Raw genomic sequence first — 21054 nt, 5'->3', positions numbered from 1 at the left:
TCTTGTACGACTCATAATATGTCGCACTAAATGTCTTTTTGAGTAGAAGTATATTCAAACACTGAACAAAAATATGGTTTATATTTAAGGTATACGTGTATGTTTAAGTAATTATGATTTTGTGAAACAAGAATAGCAAGATAATTATGAACGATTATACAGATTTTTTCTGCAATATTAGAATACGAGATATTTTTGCATTTTTTAAAAGATGTTTATTACAGATTATTCAGATTTTTTTGAAAATTTGATATTAGAAATTGCGATATTTTTGCAACAGATGTAAGTTTAAATGTTTCCCCAAAAATATATGATCTTCTCTGTAGCAAATATTAAATGGAAATAATGGCTCTTTCAGATTTCATACAAGCGTTCAAGCAGGAACATCTACAAAGGAAAAAAAACTTAAATTTTTTTTTATTTAGTGTCAATATTTATTTTTAAGCGATTTATCTTAAAATATTTTTTATTTTCACGTTACGAAATTCGCGTGTCTTTTAGTCGATTTTTAATATCAACTCCTTCCAGCAGCAGCAGCAGCAGCGGCAGCTCCTCTCTCGGCGACAGCAGTTGATTTAAAGGTGCTCAGTCACCTATCACTGTTCGTTCCCTGAGGCCTACCACCAGAGGACTCCAACCTACCATAACACTTGGATCCCTATTCCGGCCTTCCTAACGCCTAGTAGACTGTGTATATCAATTCACCTTGACCCTAAATAAAGGTTTAAACTGAATTACTTTGTTCTCCTTGCTTCCATACGCTCGTGTTATTATATAACATAATGAAAGCAGATTCAATATAAACCGGAAGTATTTCGGGTAAGTAGTCTCGGCTTACATCGGAACGGAAAGTAACGATATCAAAAGAAAGGTTTTTAATATTGTAATATTTTTTACTTTTTAATATAAAAAAAAACAGCTCGGTTAGATACAATCATTCTTGCAAAATATTAAAGCAAACGGATTACTAGTTAGTAAAGACGAACAACCAGACGTTTCATATATTTATCATTGTGAAATCAAGATTAAACATGGTTATGAAGGATGACGGGGACATATATTCTTATATGCTTCTTATAATGTTCATATATAACCGTTCTTATAACACCGATATTAGAATGATATTGACATTATATATATATATATATATATATATACATATATATATATATATATATATATATATACATATATATATATATATATATATATATATTGCATCATGATGACGACTGTGACAATTGCTGAGGGGAAGACATTTATATATCAGACAGGGGATTGTTCTTCTTAACATATATTGTTGAGAGGGTGATATGATGCACAGCGGAGGCATTTATAGACATTACTTGTGATGAAGGGGATGGGTTTACAATGTTCATTATAAGATCATAAACACAATTACCTTTCGTTCATTATGATGCATGACACAAGGCAACAGTTACAACATAATGATGACTTCTTTATTCATATGACCGGCCGGTCGATGACGTCAGACATTCAACTGGTATGGCTACATTGGTCCTCTCCTCTCCCTTCGCCTTTAAGGGGCTCTAACTCATCAACTGACTACTGACTGCCAACTAACTGCCCTTTCCATGTTACATTATATATATATATATATATATATATATATATATATATATATATATATATATATATATATATTACAACAGAAAAATGTGAGCATGAAGAGATGGTTAAACTTAAACGTGGAAAACTAAAAAAAACTAATTATTATAAGTGGAAAAGAAAAGGACAAGATATTCTAGTAAAAATTATAATCAATTTTTTACTTAAAATAATGCAGCATTAAGAATTGATTATATAATTTTATAACTTGAGTTTTTTTAAAACTAAGTATTTTAGTATTTTAGGAAATTCTGCAGTATGCAGACGGCGGCCATCTCTTGTGCGTTTCATTAAACTGGCGTCTGTATGCGCTTCTTGATCCGACAACTACCACAATTTTACTTCAAAAACTGTTCGAAAAAAAAACAATGTTGCTCTAAATCATAAAATGTTTAATTTAAATTTTTTTATTTGTTTTGACCCTTCAATGTTGCTTTAATTCGAAAATATTTCAACTGAATTATTAATTTGTTGTTGATCCTTCAATGTTGCTTTAATTCGAAAAATGTTTCATTTAAATTATTCAGCTATTCTAAAAAAAGAAACCAAAAAACGTTTTTACTTGTTTTTATTCGAAAAATGTTTCATTTATATTATTAATTTGTTGTTGACTCTTCAATGTTGCTTTAATTCGAAAAATGTTTCATTTGAATTATTCATCTCTTCGGAAAAAAAAGAACCCCCCCCCCCAAAAAAAAAACGATTTTACTCTATAAAAATCCAATGTTGCTTTCATATAAAAATTGTTTCATTAAAATTATATTTTTTACGCAAACTTTTAAATAATTATTTAGCGCTTCTACACTATTAGGACACATTTTCTAGTCGATAAATTGAGTTTTCAGATAAAAAAAAAACTGTTTTATGTCAGTTCTAATAAATTACAATAGTAGCTCCCAAATTATTCAGTCAAAATTACTTGAATATTACTGTATTGTAAAACAAAACAATTTTAATCGTGTTAATAAGTGTAAAATTACCGCCATCTTCTTCAAAGCAAAACGAAAAATTATATTTTCTTACGCAAACTTTTAAATAATTATTTAGCGCTTCTACACTACTAGGACAAAATTTTCTAGTCTATTTTTTGTCAGTTCTAATAAATAAGAATGATGGCTTCCAAATTATTCAGTCGGGATTACTTGAATATTACGGTATTATTAAACAAAACAACTTACATCGTGTTAACAAGTGCAAAATTGCCGCCATCTTCTTCAAATCAAAACGGAACATTATCCCCCTTTTGAGCTCTCCTATATCTTACAACCGTTTTCATCCAAATCTATTTTCTATTTTCTTTTAATAAATAATATTCTACCTCATCGATTGTCGTAATTTTTTTAACATAATCATTAGCAGTGTCAGATGTGCTAATAAGAATGAATGATAAAAATCTGAATAATTAGACTCAATATCTTTCGAAGCTTAAAACTACTTGAAAAATGTAATTTAAACCCTTATTTTTTTTCAATAAAAGGAGCAAATACCAAATTTTAAAATAATACAAGTTTCAATAGAAAAATTTTAAAATAATACAAGTTTCAATAGAAAAATTTTAAAATAATACAAGTTTCAATAGAAAAATGCGCAATATTTTCTTAAAAATCGGTTTTCTTTAAAAAGATTTCAAGAAATTCAACAAATTTTAATTAACTCCAAATATAATATATATAATTACACCAATCACTCACCTATAAAAATACTAATCAATGGATGCGTCCATTCTTTATTGTTAAGAATTTATCCATATTTATTTTATATTCCGTGTACTTTTTAAATAAAAGGATTTTTAGCAAGCATTCGAAAAGACCGCGATTTAAAAATCTAATAACAGGTTTTCACTGAGCGGAGCTGCCTCCCTTTCTTTCAGTTGTCAAATACGGAGGCCCAAAAGCGCCATAATTAATTATTTCAATAACGTAAAAACAACACATTCGACCAAATATATTTCTCAGTAGTAACTATACAAAGAAAAAAACATTTGAAGTGCTGATATGTGTCTTATCTCTCCTTTAAAGTGTTGACATGTGTTTCCTGTCAACAATCAAATTAGTCAACTATGGGTCACGGTAATTTACTTTAATAAACAACTGTCGACACATTTTCCATTTTTTTTTTTTCTCTTAAAGAATAACAGGAGTTTTTGATTGAAATTATTTTATGTGTTCTTTACGCAATTAATTTTTTTATCAAAAATATAAAAAAAACATTGAATGAAATAGAAAAAAATTAATGTACCTATCCAATTTTTACAGGACAATATTTTCAAAATATGAGGTTTAACGTAAAACATAAATCAATGTGTTTTTTAAAAGGTTTTAAACTTTTGAATCTACAGGTAAATTTGCACATAACTATTATTTTGTTTTTGTTTGAGATTACATTTTTTTATTTATTGATCTTTTATCTTCAATTTATAATATATAAACCTTAGGTGAGAAAATTAACTATTTTCTTTTTAATAGACATTTCAAAATGGAGGGTGTGAATTAATTAAAAAAAAATCGTTTGTCAAGAATATGGTATTCAGTTTATTCCACATTAAATCTGCAAATATCTTAAAAATTGAACCAAGAAAAAAAATTCGATAGATTTTTTAATTGAAAAAAGTTTAACTCGTAAAATTCAATTAATTTCATTACGTAAAAAAATATGACTGCATGAGCGCGCGCATGCATTTTCTAAGCATTTTTTTTAAATAAAAAATAATGTTTTTATTAGTTTTTCGAAAACTTTAATAGTTTTTTTTTTCATTTTGTAAATTTAATTTCATGAGAATATAATAAATCATTTCTTTATTGTTTTTTTTTTAAATTGGAGTAAAAAAATGGAAGTTAAATTTGAAATGTTTTTGTATAAAAACAAACATTTCAAATTTAACATCAATATTTTTTCAAAATTTTTAAATCATAAAATCTGTGTTTTTATAAACAGTATTGGGAAATATTAAAATATAAGGTTACATCTAAAGTTGAAATACAGACTTTATAATAAAACTAATTGTATCTAAAGCTGAAATAAAAACTTTCAAGTAAAACCAATGGTATCTACTTTATTGTCGTGCCACAGTAATGAACATATCAAAAAATTGTGAAAAACAATAAGGTCGTAAAATTAATTATATGTTGTTCTTGGCCTCCGGCCCGGGATGTGCCTAAGTTTTTTGTTCATTTTCAATGTATTTTTAACATGAATAAAGGATTTAATATCTCAAAGTGTAGTATCTGTTCCGGCAGATACTGCAAGCAAATACCCTATGTGGGGGCAACCCCACAGATAAGACCTTGGTCAATGTAGGGGCAACCGTTCATACCAATTGTCACTATCCAGCTCCCCTACTCCTCGGGGAGTTGGTCCCCATTTCCCCTTCACTCCTCACTTTAAAAATCGGCGTTGTGCCTAATTTGTTCAGTGGGGGAGCAAGAAAAAAAAAGCCGGCCCCTCGCGGGGGCACCTTTGTGGCCTTCGGGTCAAGATCAAAGTGTAGTATCTGTTCCGGTAGATGCTGCAGCAAAGACGATCAAAGTGTGGTGTCTGTTCCGGCAGATGCTGCAAGCAAAGACCATTGCCTTTGTGGCAATATTCTGGTCCATGTAGGGGCAACCCTACTTGGGCCAGCTGGACAATCACTATCCAGTTCCCATTTCTCACCTCTCGGGAGCTGGGCCCCTTTTCCGTTCCCCCTCCTCTTCACTTCTCACATTAAAAATCGGCCTTGTGCCTAATTTGCTCGAGAGTGGAGCAAATAAACATCGCCGGGATCAAAGTGTAGCATCTGTTCCGGCAGATGCTACTAGCTATGACTAGCTATGACTAGCAAAGACCAGATGTGGGGGCAACCCCACATGCCTGACCATTAACCAGCTCCCATTTCCCACCTCTCGGGAGCTGGTCCCCTTTTTCCCTTCCCCCTCCCTTCACTCCTCACATTAAAAATCGGCCTTGTGCCTAATTTGCTCGGTGGGGGAGCAAATAAATACCATCTGTTCCGGCAGATACTGCAGGCAAAGACCATATGTGGGGGCATTCTCACACATAAGACCTTGGTCAATGTAGGGACAACCCTTCATACCAATTGTCACTATGCAGCTCCCCTACTTCCCGGGGAGCTGGCCCACATTTCCCCTTCACTCTCCACATTAAAAAAACGGCCTTGTGCCTAATTTGATCAGTGGTGAAGCAAATAAATACCCTTTTCTCGGCCTTCGGACCGGGATAAATGTGTAGTATCTGTTTTGCACATGCTGCACTTAAGATAATTTGTACCAGTCAATGGAGGGGAAACTCTCTATACTGGGACAATTATTATTTTGTGTAACCAGAGTGACCACTTTTTGCCTACTTTTAGGGGAGCTGGTTTTTACCCCACATTAAAAACGGCCTTGTGCCTAATTTGCTTTTGTGGGGAAGCAAATAAATACAATAAATGAAAATACGTTTTGAATACAATTGATGAAAATTGAGATTTGCTAAATAAAAGAAACCGAAGAGTTCGAATCGTAACAAGGGAAGGTTTTTTAAAAAAAATTTTTAATACTGGTCATTTTAGCAGAACTTTAGTGACCTTGAAATTTGTTTTTTTAAATAATTAATTTTCTACATCGTCGTTTATTTCGTCATTTTATTTTTACATTACTGCGACATGATGATATAAGTAAAACAAATGGTATATACTTTAATTCAAGATTACCATTTCCAAAGTATATATATATTTAATCAGATGAAAAACAGAAAATTTAAATTTTCCTTTGAAACTCCTGGAGTTTACGAACCCTGTTATATATATATATATATATATATATATATATGTGTGTGTGTGTGTGTGTGTGTGTGTGTGTGTGTGTGTGTTATATAGGGGTTTCATTGTGAGAGTCTTAGGAAGAAGATAGTAAGAAGGAGTCTTCTTACAGTGAGGGATGTTGAAAGACTCCGAGAGAGATAGAAGTTCATTTTATTGTAAGAGAGACTTAGAGAGATGTTCATGTTATGAGAGATTCTTATATATTAAATGTTCTTTCTTAGATCTTGCTGATGGAAGAAGGAGAAAACTCTTAGAGTGAAGGGATATAGTGTTCAGACAGTTCGGACATTGTGTAGACATGATGATGTTGAGACGTGTATGTAAATACATATAACACAAATATATAATACAATTGGACTTTACCTTTGTATAAGAAACATAAGACACAAGACGAGCTTTACAAAAACACTTGATGGTTTATTCTTCACACGGCCGTGTTCCATCACGAAGAATTCAAAGTCTCACATTTTTCCTCGAAGTGACGTCTCGCTTCCAGACGTCTGACTCCCCGAGTTTCTTCACTGACTCACTCTAACTCTAACTCGTTTTTCTCTATCCCGAGAACTTTCTATTTTCCGTGACGTCATACACATGTTAAAACATGTGCATTCTTTCACGTGTCCTGGACATACGTGTCCAAAACTTTTCCTATTTCTACACAAGGAATTTTAATCTATATTCAATATGTTAAAACATTATCTTATAAGCTGCATTCTTTCAATTTAAAATTTCATAATAAACTTGACAGCTCACATTCTTTTCTTGAATATTTATCTATATTCTAAACAAATGTTTCGTTTTACATTTTTAAATTCTCACACGTAATCTATTTCTAAACCAAGATTACGAGGTTCGTATTTCTCTATTGCCATCTCATTTTCATTTTAAACTAAATTCTCTATTTTTATACTTACATGAAAAGGGGACAGCCCTTATCATGTAACATATGTTAATATGTATATATATATATATATATATATATATATATATATATATATATATATTAATATACAGAAAAGAACTCTTACCCATATAGCATATTCTTAATGTTTTAATATAAATATAAGTAAAAGAACTGGTACCCAATATAACATTCATGAACAAATGTTGTTGTTTTTTATTTAAACGATAAAAATGATTTTATATATTGCATTTGTAAAATTATATTTGGGAATTTTATAGAGAACCCCACAAACGAAAATTGCGTCAAAAATTCAAATATATAAAAAAAATTAAATAATATCAAAAGAAAGATAAATTATTCTGTTACCTACCTGAATAAGTTTTGTGAGATTGAACATATTTTAAAGCGTCTATTAAATCTGAAATTCAAGTAGTGCCCATTTGGGAAGCTAGAACGAGGAGATGGCTGACATGCAATTATTTAACTGGGAAGTCTCGATAATCGCTTAGATCATGAAAACATAACACCGATAGAAATTTATCCAATAAATATCACGGTGATATTTATTGAATCAATTTCTTTCAGTATTTAGTTTGTTTGTGGAGTTTTAAGCCAGTAATGACGCTTCAAAGACGGCATGTTCTTGTTGGTCATATTTTCTTTGTAACTCTGCAACTCGAGACTACATTTTTTTCGAACGGAATAAAACTTTAAAATACATTAAAAGTACAAAACTTATCCCGATACGTAGAAGAGTTACTTATCTTGCCTTTGGTAACATTTTTTTGTTTTTTGTTTTTTTATTAAAAAATCGTTTGATGGATTCTCGGCTAATACCTTTTTATGAACATTTTTTTCAGCTTAAACATTTATAAATATTTTTAACATTTATAAATATTTTTTAAACATTTAGAAATATTTTTTTAAACATCCCATAAGGTATATTTGTAAATAAATTGTTTATATATATGAGGCACCATAAAAATTCTGAATATATTTCTTGGGTATTTGCCCCTCATCGTACGGATTACATCAACTCAAACTTTCTATGCAGTTTGTGTGTACTGTTGAATGCAACATTCAATTTGTGGTTCACAACGTTGTGTTCTTGCAGTAGAATTGCGTTAGACGATTGTTATCATCGATTATTATTCGATTTACTGGCAGAACACCCCCCAGATATTTGATTTGTGGTTCACAACGTTGTGTTCTTGCAGTAGAATTGCGTTAGACGATTGTTATCATCGATTATTATTCGATTTACTGGCAGAACACCCCCCAGATATTTGATTTGTGGTTCACAACGTTGTGTTCTTGCAGTAGAATTGCGTTAGACGATTGTTATCATCGATTATTATTCGATTTACTGGCAGAACACCCCCCAGATATTTGATTTGTGGTTCACAACGTTGTGTTCTTGCAGTAGAATTGCGTTAGACGATTGTTATCATCGATTATTATTCGATTTACTGGCAGAACACCCCCCAGATATTTGATTTGTGGTTCACAACGTTGTGTTCTTGCAGTAGAATTGCGTTAGACGATTGTTATCATCGATTATTATTCGATTTACTGGCAGAACACCCCCCAGATATTTGATTTGTGGTTCACAACGTTGTGTTCTTGCAGTAGAATTGCGTTAGACGATTGTTATCATCGATTATTATTCGATTTACTGGCAGAACACCCCCCAGATATTTGATTTGTGGTTCACAACGTTGTGTTCTTGCAGTAGAATTGCGTTAGACGATTGTTATCATCGATTATTATTCGATTTACTGGCAGAACACCCCCCAGATATTTGATTTGTGGTTCACAACGTTGTGTTCTTGCAGTAGAATTGCGTTAGACGATTGTTATCATCGATTATTATTCGATTTACTGGCAGAACACCCCCCAGATATTTGATTTGTGGTTCACAACGTTGTGTTCTTGCAGTAGAATTGCGTTAGACGATTGTTATCATCGATTATTATTCGATTTACTGGCAGAACACCCCCCAGATATTTGATTTGTGGTTCACAACGTTGTGTTCTTGCAGTAGAATTGCGTTAGACGATTGTTATCATCGATTATTATTCGATTTACTGGCAGAACACCCCCCAGATATTTGATTTGTGGTTCACAACGTTGTGTTCTTGCAGTAGAATTGCGTTAGACGATTGTTATCATCGATTATTATTCGATTTACTGGCAGAACAGCCCCCAGATATTTGATTTGTGGTTCACAACGTTGTGTTCTTGCAGTAGAATTGCGTTAGACGATTGTTATCATCGATTATTATTCGATTTACTGGCAGAACACCCCCCAGATATTTGATTTGTGGTTCACAACGTTGTGTTCTTGCAGTAGAATTGCGTTAGACGATTGTTATCATCGATTATTATTCGATTTACTGGCAGAACACCCCCCAGATATTTGATTTGTGGTTCACAACGTTGTGTTCTTGCAGTAGAATTGCGTTAGACGATTGTTATCATCGATTATTATTCGATTTACTGGCAGAACACCCCCCAGATATTTGATTTGTGGTTCACAACGTTGTGTTCTTGCAGTAGAATTGCGTTAGACGATTGTTATCATCGATTATTATTCGATTTACTGGCAGAACACCCCCCAGATATTTGATTTGTGGTTCACAACGTTGTGTTCTTGCAGTAGAATTGCGTTAGACGATTGTTATCATCGATTATTATTCGATTTACTGGCAGAACACCCCCCAGATATTTGATTTGTGGTTCACAACGTTGTGTTCTTGCAGTAGAATTGCGTTAGACGATTGTTATCATCGATTATTATTCGATTTACTGGCAGAACACCCCCCAGATATTTGATTTGTGGTTCACAACGTTGTGTTCTTGCAGTAGAATTGCGTTAGACGATTGTTATCATCGATTATTATTCGATTTACTGGCAGAACACCCCCCAGATATTTGATTTGTGGTTCACAACGTTGTGTTCTTGCAGTAGAATTGCGTTAGACGATTGTTATCATCGATTATTATTCGATTTACTGGCAGAACACCCCCCAGATATTTGATTTGTGGTTCACAACGTTGTGTTCTTGCAGTAGAATTGCGTTAGACGATTGTTATAATCGATTATTATTCGATTTACTGGCAGAACACCCCCCAGATATTTGATTTGTGGTTCACAACGTTGTGTTGTTGCAGTAGAATTGCGTTAGACGATTGTTATCATCGATTATTATTCGATTTACTGCCAGGAAAAAAAAAACGATTTTGTGGTACTTGTACAGTTTAGTCAAGACATAAAAAATGAAAATATCGAACAAAGTTTAAATTGTACGTATCTGTTATGGAATGAAGTTCTCCGAAAAAAAAAATCACTTAATTTCATCAAGCAGTTTTTATTTTAGAGCGAAAAAAAAAAAACAATTTTCTAAGATACCGAGCAAAAGGTTCGATTTTTAGGAAGAAATGCTAGTTATTAAAGATAGGGAGGGAGTGTCGGCTCTTTACATGGAGTTATCTCCAGTGTCGTTTCTTAAATTCAAACAAAAATTAAAAACAATTCCAAGATGTCTGCCTTCAACGCGCTCTCATAAAAACGTGTTTTTTCGCTGTAAAAAAAAAAAAAAAAAAAATACTCGATTAAATTAAGTGAAATTTTTTTTTCGGAGGTATTCATGTCAAAACGGATACGTACAATATAACTTTGTTCGATTTTTTCATTTTTTTAATGTCTTGATTAAACTGCCCAAGCACCGATTTTGTTACGAAAAAACAAAACAATTGTTTAATAATCATAAAAGGAAGAAGAAGAAACACTTGTCGATTTTTTTTAATTTAGACTTATTGTTTAGATATTCAGATTAAATTCAATTTTATGGTATCTGTTGTTTATTAAATTATACATGAAACTACAGAATAATTTTTTAAGCCGCCGTTCCCTATGTTAAACATAGGTTTCTAAATAATCCAATTATTTTAGCACGGTCCGTATTTTGTATAAGTACTAAAAAGTTCAGTTGTAATTTAATTTGAAAAAGTAAAAGGGTTGTTAATATTTGTTCAATTTCGAATCAATTCATAACACAAACTGATTTTTCTTATCCCAATTAAACTGAAAATAAAGAAAAGCATATTTTTAATAGTAAATTTCTTTCTATAAATTCATGTAGACACCGGTTTAAAATAGCGAAGGTGTAAGAGGACTTCACAGTCGGCAGCCATTTTGAGTGAAATACAAGGGTTACCATTTAAATTCCTTTAAGCAAGGCTCATCCGGCAAAGAGGAAATCGAGATTTTTTTTTAGGAATAAAATAACTGATTTTTATTTTCCAATAAAACTTAAAATAAAGAAAAGAATATTTTTAATAGTAAATTTCTTTTTATAAATTCATGTAGACATTTTTGAGGCACCGGTTTAAAATAGAAAACCTGCAAGTGGACTTCACTGTCGGCAGCCATTTTGAGTGGAAAACGACATATTTATCATTTAAACTTCTTTAGCATTTAAATTACTTTAAGCAAGACTGTCTTTCGGCAAAGAAGAAATCGAGATTTTTATAGGAATAAAATAAAAATAATCTTATTCAATATGCATTAAATTATTAAAAGTTATGTAATAAAATAAAAATACATTGAGTTTAAATACATTAAATTGTTAAAGTTAGGAAATAAAATAAAATAAAAATACACCTGTTGGTACTAGTGTAGAGGGCACTTATTGATCCATGCTGATATAATAACATTATTATGTAAAAAGCCATTCTTAACACGGGGAGGGTGTTTTGTATATATACAATTGAATAAAAAAAAAACTTATCAATAAAACTTTAATTAAACTTGGAAATACGATTTAAAAAAATAGCGCGGATCAGTAAGTGCACGACCACCCAATTGTTTTATATGCATTAAATTGTTAAAGTTAGGAAATAAAATAAAATATCAAAAAATAAAATCTTACCTTTACTTTTAGACAATTCAATACGAAAAAATGCCATGAAAATTCGATGATTTCTTTTTTGTTTCTGTTCAAAACTGTAAATTCGGCGGTTTCTTAGGATTTGTTTAGTAAATTCATACAAGTTCAATTCCGTGTATCCAAATAATTAAGAAAAAGCTTTTTAAAAATGTTAAATCAAAAACACGATTGAAACGTGGATTTAAAAAAAAACTGACTGAATGAATATTGAAAGATAAAATGAGATAAAAAAAATGAGATTAAAAAAGATTAAAAGATTAAATAAATATAAAAGTAAATAAAAAGGATTGAAAAAGAAAAAAAAATTAAAGAAAAAAAGATACAAATTTATAATGAAACGTTGTAAATTATTTACAGTTCGTTAATTACGTGTGAATAAACGTTTTCCATATATAAAATAAATAAAAAGGATTGAAAAAGGAAAAAAATTAAAGAAAAAAGATAAAAAATTATAATGAAACGTAAATTCTTAAAAGTTCGTTAATTACGTGTTAATAAACGTTTTCCAATGATGTTTGCAACGTATTGTCCATTCATAAGACTACAATAATTAAAGGTTAAAAAAAAAAACGAATAAAACTAAGATATCTTTGTTCTGTGTTAATTATATGATAATGGTCAACAACAACACTGTCATGAAATTTGCTTTTGCACTGCAAATCGGCACGACCGAAAGATGAGATAGGCAGGTACGATAGGCAATGTTATATTTATGTAAAAATAACACTTGTACATATAGTTGCTAGATTTAATAAATGTCTGTAGCTAATTTTTTCAGAAACGTTTTAAAAATCAAAGCATAAAAATGTTAAATTAATAAATGTTTTTATTAAACATACTAAATAATATAAGATAGGCAAGTACGATTGACAATGTTCAATTTATGTAAAAATAGCACCAGTGAATAGGATTGCTGGACTTTAATAAATGTTTGTAGCTAAATTTTGCAGGAAAAAAGTCCAAGTTAAAAACGTTTAAAAGAAATAAAACCAGAAAAATGCTAAATTGAAAATTATTTTTTAATCATACTAACTTGTCCTGTCGTAAGATACGCTTAAATATATTTTAATTCATGCAAATTTCATATCCATTATTCTAATAGCGCCATTTCTATAGTGATTATTATAGTAAACCTAATCCATAGTACTGGCCCGGTATACAGTACTGATTTCAAAAGATAATAAAAAATGACATGGGTGCCATCAGCTTGAATAGAAAGCAAAACATTTAACGGTCCAACTCCAGTCGATATCATTCAAACGATCGTCAAATGGATAAGAAATAGTTAAATATGAAACGACTTTAACTTTAGTATTTACGCATGCATGAAAAAGACAATTTAATTTGATTTATACATGAAAATGGTCAATAATGATTTTCAATTTTAACACCTTAGCAATTATTTTTACCGACCAAATAAATTTATAAAGTGAAAATAATTTTTGAGGTGTTTTGCTTTCTATTCAAGCTGTTTTTGTTAACTTTTGTAATCACTACTATATATCGGGTAAAATATATTAATCAATAGGGTAATAGATCTATAATATTAAATATGAAATCTGCGTGAACTAAAATATCATATTTAAGCGTAGTTTACGACCTGGACAGGCCGGGTGGCATTACAATGTATTATAATATAAAAATCACTATTAAAATTGTCGTTATAAGAATGTTGAATTGTTTGGGTTTTTTTTCTTTAATTACATTTTCACCCCAAACAAGGTACATTGCCACTTTGGTGTAGGGGGCTACTATCAGGGGCAACGACTACTGGGGTACTATGTAGGGATTTGGGCAGCAAGATGTCGGTTCACGTTACACTTGAACTTTTGCACGTCAGTACATTTGGGGAAGCAGGGACCTGGAATGGAATTCCAAAGTCTAGCGGTTCTGGGGAAGAAACTACTGGAGTAGAAAGATCTTTTACATCTAGGGATCTCTACAATGTGGGGGTGAGATTTAGCAGCCTGTTGGGTTTGTCGAGGGTGTTCAAGTCGTGGGGGTACAAGTACTTGCAGTTCGTCAGAGCATTCTCCACTAAAATACTTGTAGAACAGGCAGAGGGATGCAACATTTCGTCGATAGGACAGAGGCTGAAGCTTAGATGCCAGTTCAGGGCAATATATCAGATTAGAGTGAGTTTCTAACAGTATTTTGTCTAGTTTTTATTTTTAACCCCTCCCCCCAAACTTACCGTGTGAAAGAGAGAGAGTCAGCCGCCATTTTTTACTTTCCAATACATCGGTAAACACAAATACGAAATCTGCATAAATCAAAATATATTTAAGCGTATCTTCTGACCGGACAAGTTTATATCATTAAACAAACACAATTTTCAATTTAGCATTTTTATGACTTTGTGTTTTTAAACGTTTTTAACTTACCTCCCCACCCCTGCAAAATTTAGCTACAAACATTTATTAAAGTCCAACAACCCTATTCACTGGTGGCATGTTTTTTTTTTTTACATAAATTAAACATTGCCAATTGTACCTGCCTATCTCATCTTTTAGTCGTGCCGACTTGCAGTGCAAAGGCAAATTTCGTGACAGTGTTGTTGTTGTTGACCGTTAACATATAACTAACGCAGAACGAATATATCTTAATTTTATTCGTTTATTTTTTCAATTTTGCATTTTTATGACTTGATTTTTTAAATGTTTTTAACTTGGCTTTTTTTCTTCATGAAAAATTTAGCTACAGACGTTTATTAAAGTCCAGCAACCATATTTATTGGTGCCATTTTTACATAAATATAACATTGCCCATCGTGCCTGCCTATCTTACCTTTCGATGGTGGCGAGTCCCAGTGCAAAAGCAAATTTCGTGACAGTGTTGACCGTTAGCATAATAGCAAAGAAATCTTAGTTTTATTCGTTTTTTTACCTTTAATTATTTTCGTCTTTTGAATGGACAATACGTTGCAAACATCATCGGAAAACGTTTACTCACACGTAATTAACGAACTTTTAAGAATTTAAAACGTTTCATTATAATCGTTTTTCGTTTTTTTCTTTTAATCTTTTTTAATCTTTATATCTTATTTTCATTTTTCAATATTCGTTCAGTCGTTTTTTTTTTAATCCACGTTCCAATCGTGTTTTTGATTTACACATTTCTAAAAGCTTTTTCTTAATGATTTGGACACGCAGAATCGAATTTGTATGAATTTACCAAAAAAATCCTAAGGTACCGAACACAATTGACAGTCTTAAACAAAAACAAAAAAAAAATCATCCAATTTTCATGGACTTTTTTTCGTATTGAATTGCTTAGAAGTAAAGGTAAGTTTTTATTTTTTGATATTTTATTTTATTCCCTAACAATTAACAAATTTAATGCATTTAAATAAGATTTTTTAAAATTTTATTTTATTTTATTTCCTAACAATTAACAATTTAATGCATTTAAAATAAGATTTTTTTTTATTTCTATGAAAATTTTGATTTCCTTTTTACCAGATCTTGCGTTTACCAAAAATTTTTTAAAAATTTAATGGTAAAGAAATTTGGGTTTGAATTACTGTACACAGATTCGAAAAAGTTGAAAGAAATTTGGTACTAGCGCAGAGAGTGGTCCGCGCTATTTTTTAAATCGTATTTCCAAGTTTAATTATAGTTGGGACTAAAGCAGAGAGTGATCCGGACGTAAATAATAACGTTATTATTTAAAAAGCCATTCTTAACATGGGGAGGGTGTTTTGTACTTATTCTATACTTTTAACCTTACAATTGAATAAAAAAAATACATCATAAAACTTTAAGGTACTAGTACAGAGAGTTATCCGCGCTATTTTTTAAATCGTATTTCCAAGTTTAATTGAAGTTTTATGATGTAGTTTTTTTTATTCAATTGTAAGGTTAAAGTATAGAATAGGTACAAAACACCCTGCCCTCCCCATGTTAAGAATGGCTTTTTAAATAATAACGTTATTACTTACGTCCGGATCACTCACTGCACTAATACCAAAGGTGTAATTTAAGGAGTAAGAGGGTTGTTAATATTTGTTTAATTTTGAATCCATTTATAACACTAAGTGATTTTTATTTTCCCATTAAAATTGAAAATAAAAATATTTTTAACAGTAAATTGCTTTCTGTACACATTTTGGGGTCACCGTTTTAAAATAGCAAACGTATAAGTGGCCTTCGCAGTCGGCAGCCATTTTGGGTGGAAAATTACACATCTACCAAATAAATTTCTGGTACTAGTGCAGAGGGTGATCCGAACGTAAATAATAACGTTATTATTTAAAAAGCCATTCTTAACATGGGGATGGGAAGAGTGTTTTGTACCTATTCTATAATTTTAACCTTACAATTGAATAAAAAATACATCATAAAACTTTAATTAAACTTTGAAATACGATTTTAAAAATAGCGCGGATCACTCTCTGCACTAGCACCACAACTTTCGAGTACTTATACAAAATACGGGCCGTGCTGAAATAATTGGGTTATTTAGAAACCCATACTTAACATAGGGAGCGGTAGGTGTGTCAGAAATTTCGTGAAAATAGTGAATAATTCCACCCCATCTTTCCAAGCTTATAACTCCTCGAAAAATGTAATTCAAGCCCGAATTTTTTTTCAGTTAAAGGAGCAAGGACCAAGGTTGTATTTAAAAAAACAAAAAAAAAAAAACGTGTTTAAAAAAGAAAAAAAAAAAGGTTTTAAACTTCGGACGTTACAGGTAAATTTCTAAAAAAAACTATTCTTTTTTTTGTTTTAAATTTGAATATATTATTTATTGACCTTTTCTCTTCAATTTGTTATATTATAAGACTTTTGTACATAAATTAATTATTTACTTTTTAATAGACATTTCAAAATGGGAGGCGTGAATTATTCGACCTCCGGACTTTCCAAGCTTATAACTCCTCGAAAATGTAATTCAAGCCCTGATTTTTTTTTCAATTAAAGGAGCAAGGACCAAGGTTCCATAAAAAATAAGAAAAAACAAATAACGTGGTTAAAAAAAAAAGGTTTTAAACTTCCAAATTTACAGGTACAATTTTAAAAACACTACTTGTTTTTTTTTTTAAATTTGAATATATTATTTATTGATCTTTTCTCTTCAATTTGTGAGTAAATTAATTATGTACTTTTCAGTGAGTAAATTAATTATTTACTTTTTAATAGAAACTTGAAAATTGGGGGGGGAGGGCGTGAATTTAAAAAAAAACGTTCGTCTAAAATATTCGGTTTATTGGAAAGAACATAAAATTTCATATTGACCCTGAAAATATCGTAAAAATAGAATCAATAGAGAAATTCTGATAGATTTTTAAAATTTAAAAATTGAAAAATATTGAGTTCGGAAAATTCATTACTGTTTAAAAAATATTTCTATTACTTTTAAAACAACTTTAATAGTTTAGTTTGGAAGTATAATCCATAAAGAAAATAAATAACCCACTTTTAACAGAAAAATTACGAGATTTTTATATTTTATTCGCAGTTTCGTGTTAGGGGTGTCAAAAATTCCAAGAAAATTCTGACATCTAAGGGAGCGGTGTCAAAAAAAAAAATCTATTCTGTAGTTTCATCTATAATATAATAAACAACAGATACCATAAAAAGGGAATTTAACCTAGAAATAAGCAAAATTAGTCTGAAAAAAAAAAAACCCGATTCGAACTAAGTGTTTTTTTTTGTTGTTTTTTTAGCAACAAAATCGGTTTTTTTTCCTCCAGTACATCGAATAGTAAGCGTTTATAACGATCGTCTAACGCAATTCTACTGCAACAACACAACGTTGTGAACCAGAACCACAAACCAGATGTTGTACATTCCGACCATTCAACATTACACAAACTGCATAGAAGGAAATTTGAGTTTGTGTAATCCGTACGATGAGGGCAAATAACCAAGAAATATATTCAGAATTTTTATGGTGCCTTCATATATATATATATATATATATATATATAATTCCTTTACGAATATACCTTATGGAGTGTTTAAAAAATAATTTAAAATGTTTAAGCTGAAAAAAACTGTTCATAAAAGCACAGAAGCCAACAAACAAAAAAAAAAAACAGTTTTTAAAAGTTCAAACAAAGTCACAAAAAATATTACCAAAGGCAAGATAAGTTACTCTTTTCTGTATCTGGATAAGCTTTGAATTTTTAACGTATTATGAAGATTTATTCTGTTCGAAAAAAATATAAAATAAGTGCCGAGTTGCAGAGTTAAAAAGAAAATATGACCAACAAGAAATGCCTTCTTTGAAGTGTCATTACTGGCTTAAAACTCTACAAATAAACTAAATACTGAAAGAAATTGATTCAATAAGTGTCACCGTGAAATTAATTGGATAAATTCCTATCAGTATGTTATGATTTAAGCGATTATCGAGACTTCCCAGTTAAATGATTGCATGTCGGCCATCTTCTCGTCCTAACTTACCTTGTGTTTCAGATTAAATAGACGCTTTAAAATATGTACAATCACACAAAACTTATTCAGGTAGGTAACAGAATAATTTGTCTTGTCTTTGGTAACATTAACTTGTCATATATTTGAATTTTTTTATTCATTTTTCGTTTTGGGGGTTTCTATTATTCTAGTTTTTTTTTATTTTTTATTTTTTACATCGAAAAAAAGTGTTATGATACCAAGCAAAAGGTTCGATTTTTAGTAAGAAAAACTAGAATTAAAGATGGGGAGGGAGTATCGGCACTTTACATGGAGTTATCTCTCCGTTGTCTTTATAAAATTCAAACAAAATTTATACAAAAAACAAAACAAGATGTCTGCTTCAACACGCTCTCATAAAAATGTTTAGTGTCTTGACTAAACTGTACAAGTGGCCAAATTATTCAGGAATATATTATATGGAATACGGCATTACGCTGAGGTGTAACAAAAAAAAACAAACAAATAAATGAAGTATAATATGATTTTTTTTTTTTTAATTCGGAAAAATGCTGTTTATGAAGATATAGATTTAATAATAACTTTGGCTTTCTTCTGAGATACTGGGAACATGGCGATGTATGTGAAAAAATTCAGTCCTCGGCGATGTTTTAAGTCAAACGTCAATGAAAAAGAAAACGAGATGTTTTTTTTTTCATTGAAATTACAAACTTTATTTTAACTTTTAAACAAACTTTTACAAACATAAAAAATAGAATCTCTACGCCTTTTATAATATAAAATTTTGAAATTTAAGTAACCAAAATATACGATAAAAACTCGTCCCCGTATTTTGCAAACACTGAAGAAAAACTTTTTTTTTACAGAAAGTAACACTGCGACACTGTATGAAAAGCAAATTATTCATTAACATATTATGTGGAAAATTCTATCCTCGGCAATGGTTTAATTCAAACGTCAATGAAAAAAAACGATGTTTGTTTTGTTTTTTTTTTCAGTGAAATTACAAACTTTATTTGAACTTATAAACAAACTTTTACAAACATAAAAAATAGACTTTATACACCTTTTATAATATAAAATTTTAAAATTTATTTAACCAAAATATATGATGAAAAATCGTCCCCGTATTTTGCACACACTGAAGAAAAACTTTTTTTTTACAGAAAGTAATGGCGACACTGTATGAAAAACAAATAATTCATTAACATACTATATTGAATACGCCATTACTATGAGGTATAATAAATAAATATATAAATAAAGTATACTATGAATTTTTTAATTCGGAAAAATGCTGTTTATGAAAAGATAGATTTAATAATAATTTTCGCTTTGTTTTACTTTGGCATCACTGTTCTTCTGAGATACTGGGAATATGGCGGTGTATGCGAAAAATTCGTCCTCGGCAATGTTTTAAGTCAAACGTCAATGTTAGTTTTATCAAAAAAAAAAGAAAAAAAGAAAAGAAAAACGAGATTTTTTTTTTCACTTGCCTTACAAACTTTATTTGAACTTTTAAACAAACTTTTACAAACATAAAAAATAGACTTTATACACCTTTTATAATATAAAATTTAAAAATTTATTTAACCAAAATATATAATGAAAAATCGCCCCGGTTTTATCATGTCGCAGTAATGTCCAAAAATTACGAAAACAAAAAAAGATGTAGGAAATTAATTTACAAAAAACCAAGGTACTTGTACAGTTTAATCAAGACATAAAAAAATGAAAAAAAAAATTGTATTTTTTTAGTTTACAAAAAATATATTGTACATACTCGTTATGGAAGAAAGTGATACTTGTACAGTTTAGTCAAGACATTAAAAAAGGAAAATATTGAATAAAGTTTTCATGCAACAAAAAAAAAATCACTTAATTTGATCAAGTAGTTTTTTTCCAAGGAAAATCACATTTTAATGAGATCGATCGGGTAGCAACCAACTCTACCCCCCCCCCGCCCGCTTAGCCAGGGAGAGATAACTCCAATCACCGTTTGAAGATTGTCAAAATTTGACGAGATTATTTTGAAACATGAGCAGAAAAAATACTTAGATAAATATTTTTTAGATAAATATTTGAGGTGGTTTTTTTTTTCACTTATTTTACAGACTTTTTGTATCCTTTTTTTAATTATTTTTTCATTTTGTCATTTGTTAATCAATTATTTGTTTAAAGGCACCCCCTACTTTTATTTAACTAGTTTTATTTACTAGTTTTATTTTAAAGTCTGTATTTCGACTTTAGATATAATAAAATAACCTTATATTTTATTATATCCCAATACTGTTTATAAAACCACAGATTTTATAATTTAAAAATGTTGAAAAGAAACAAAAGGTAGTTGTACAGTTTAATAAAGATAATAAAAAATGAAAATATCGA

The 21054-nt window shown here is 30.2% G+C and overlaps 1 protein-coding gene across 1 annotated transcript in view; it reads left to right on the top strand.

Moving 5' to 3' along the window:
* Positions 1-14904: 14904 nt before the first annotated feature.
* Positions 14905-21054, top strand: part of LOC145270239 (uncharacterized) — a 101408-nt gene continuing 95258 nt past the window's right edge. The window contains exon 1 of the mRNA XM_080125874.1: positions 14905-15570. The gene's annotated coding sequence lies outside the window, so the exon portion shown is untranslated. The remainder of the gene's footprint in view (positions 15571-21054) is intronic.

Source organism: Euprymna scolopes, chromosome 46 (assembly GCF_053919585.1).
Source record: "Euprymna scolopes isolate OS-2025 chromosome 46, ASM5391958v1, whole genome shotgun sequence".
Lineage (NCBI taxonomy): Eukaryota > Metazoa > Mollusca > Cephalopoda > Sepiida > Sepiolidae > Euprymna > Euprymna scolopes.
Note: the sequence above shows the minus strand (reverse complement) of the source record. Positions and strands in the feature narration are given on the sequence as shown.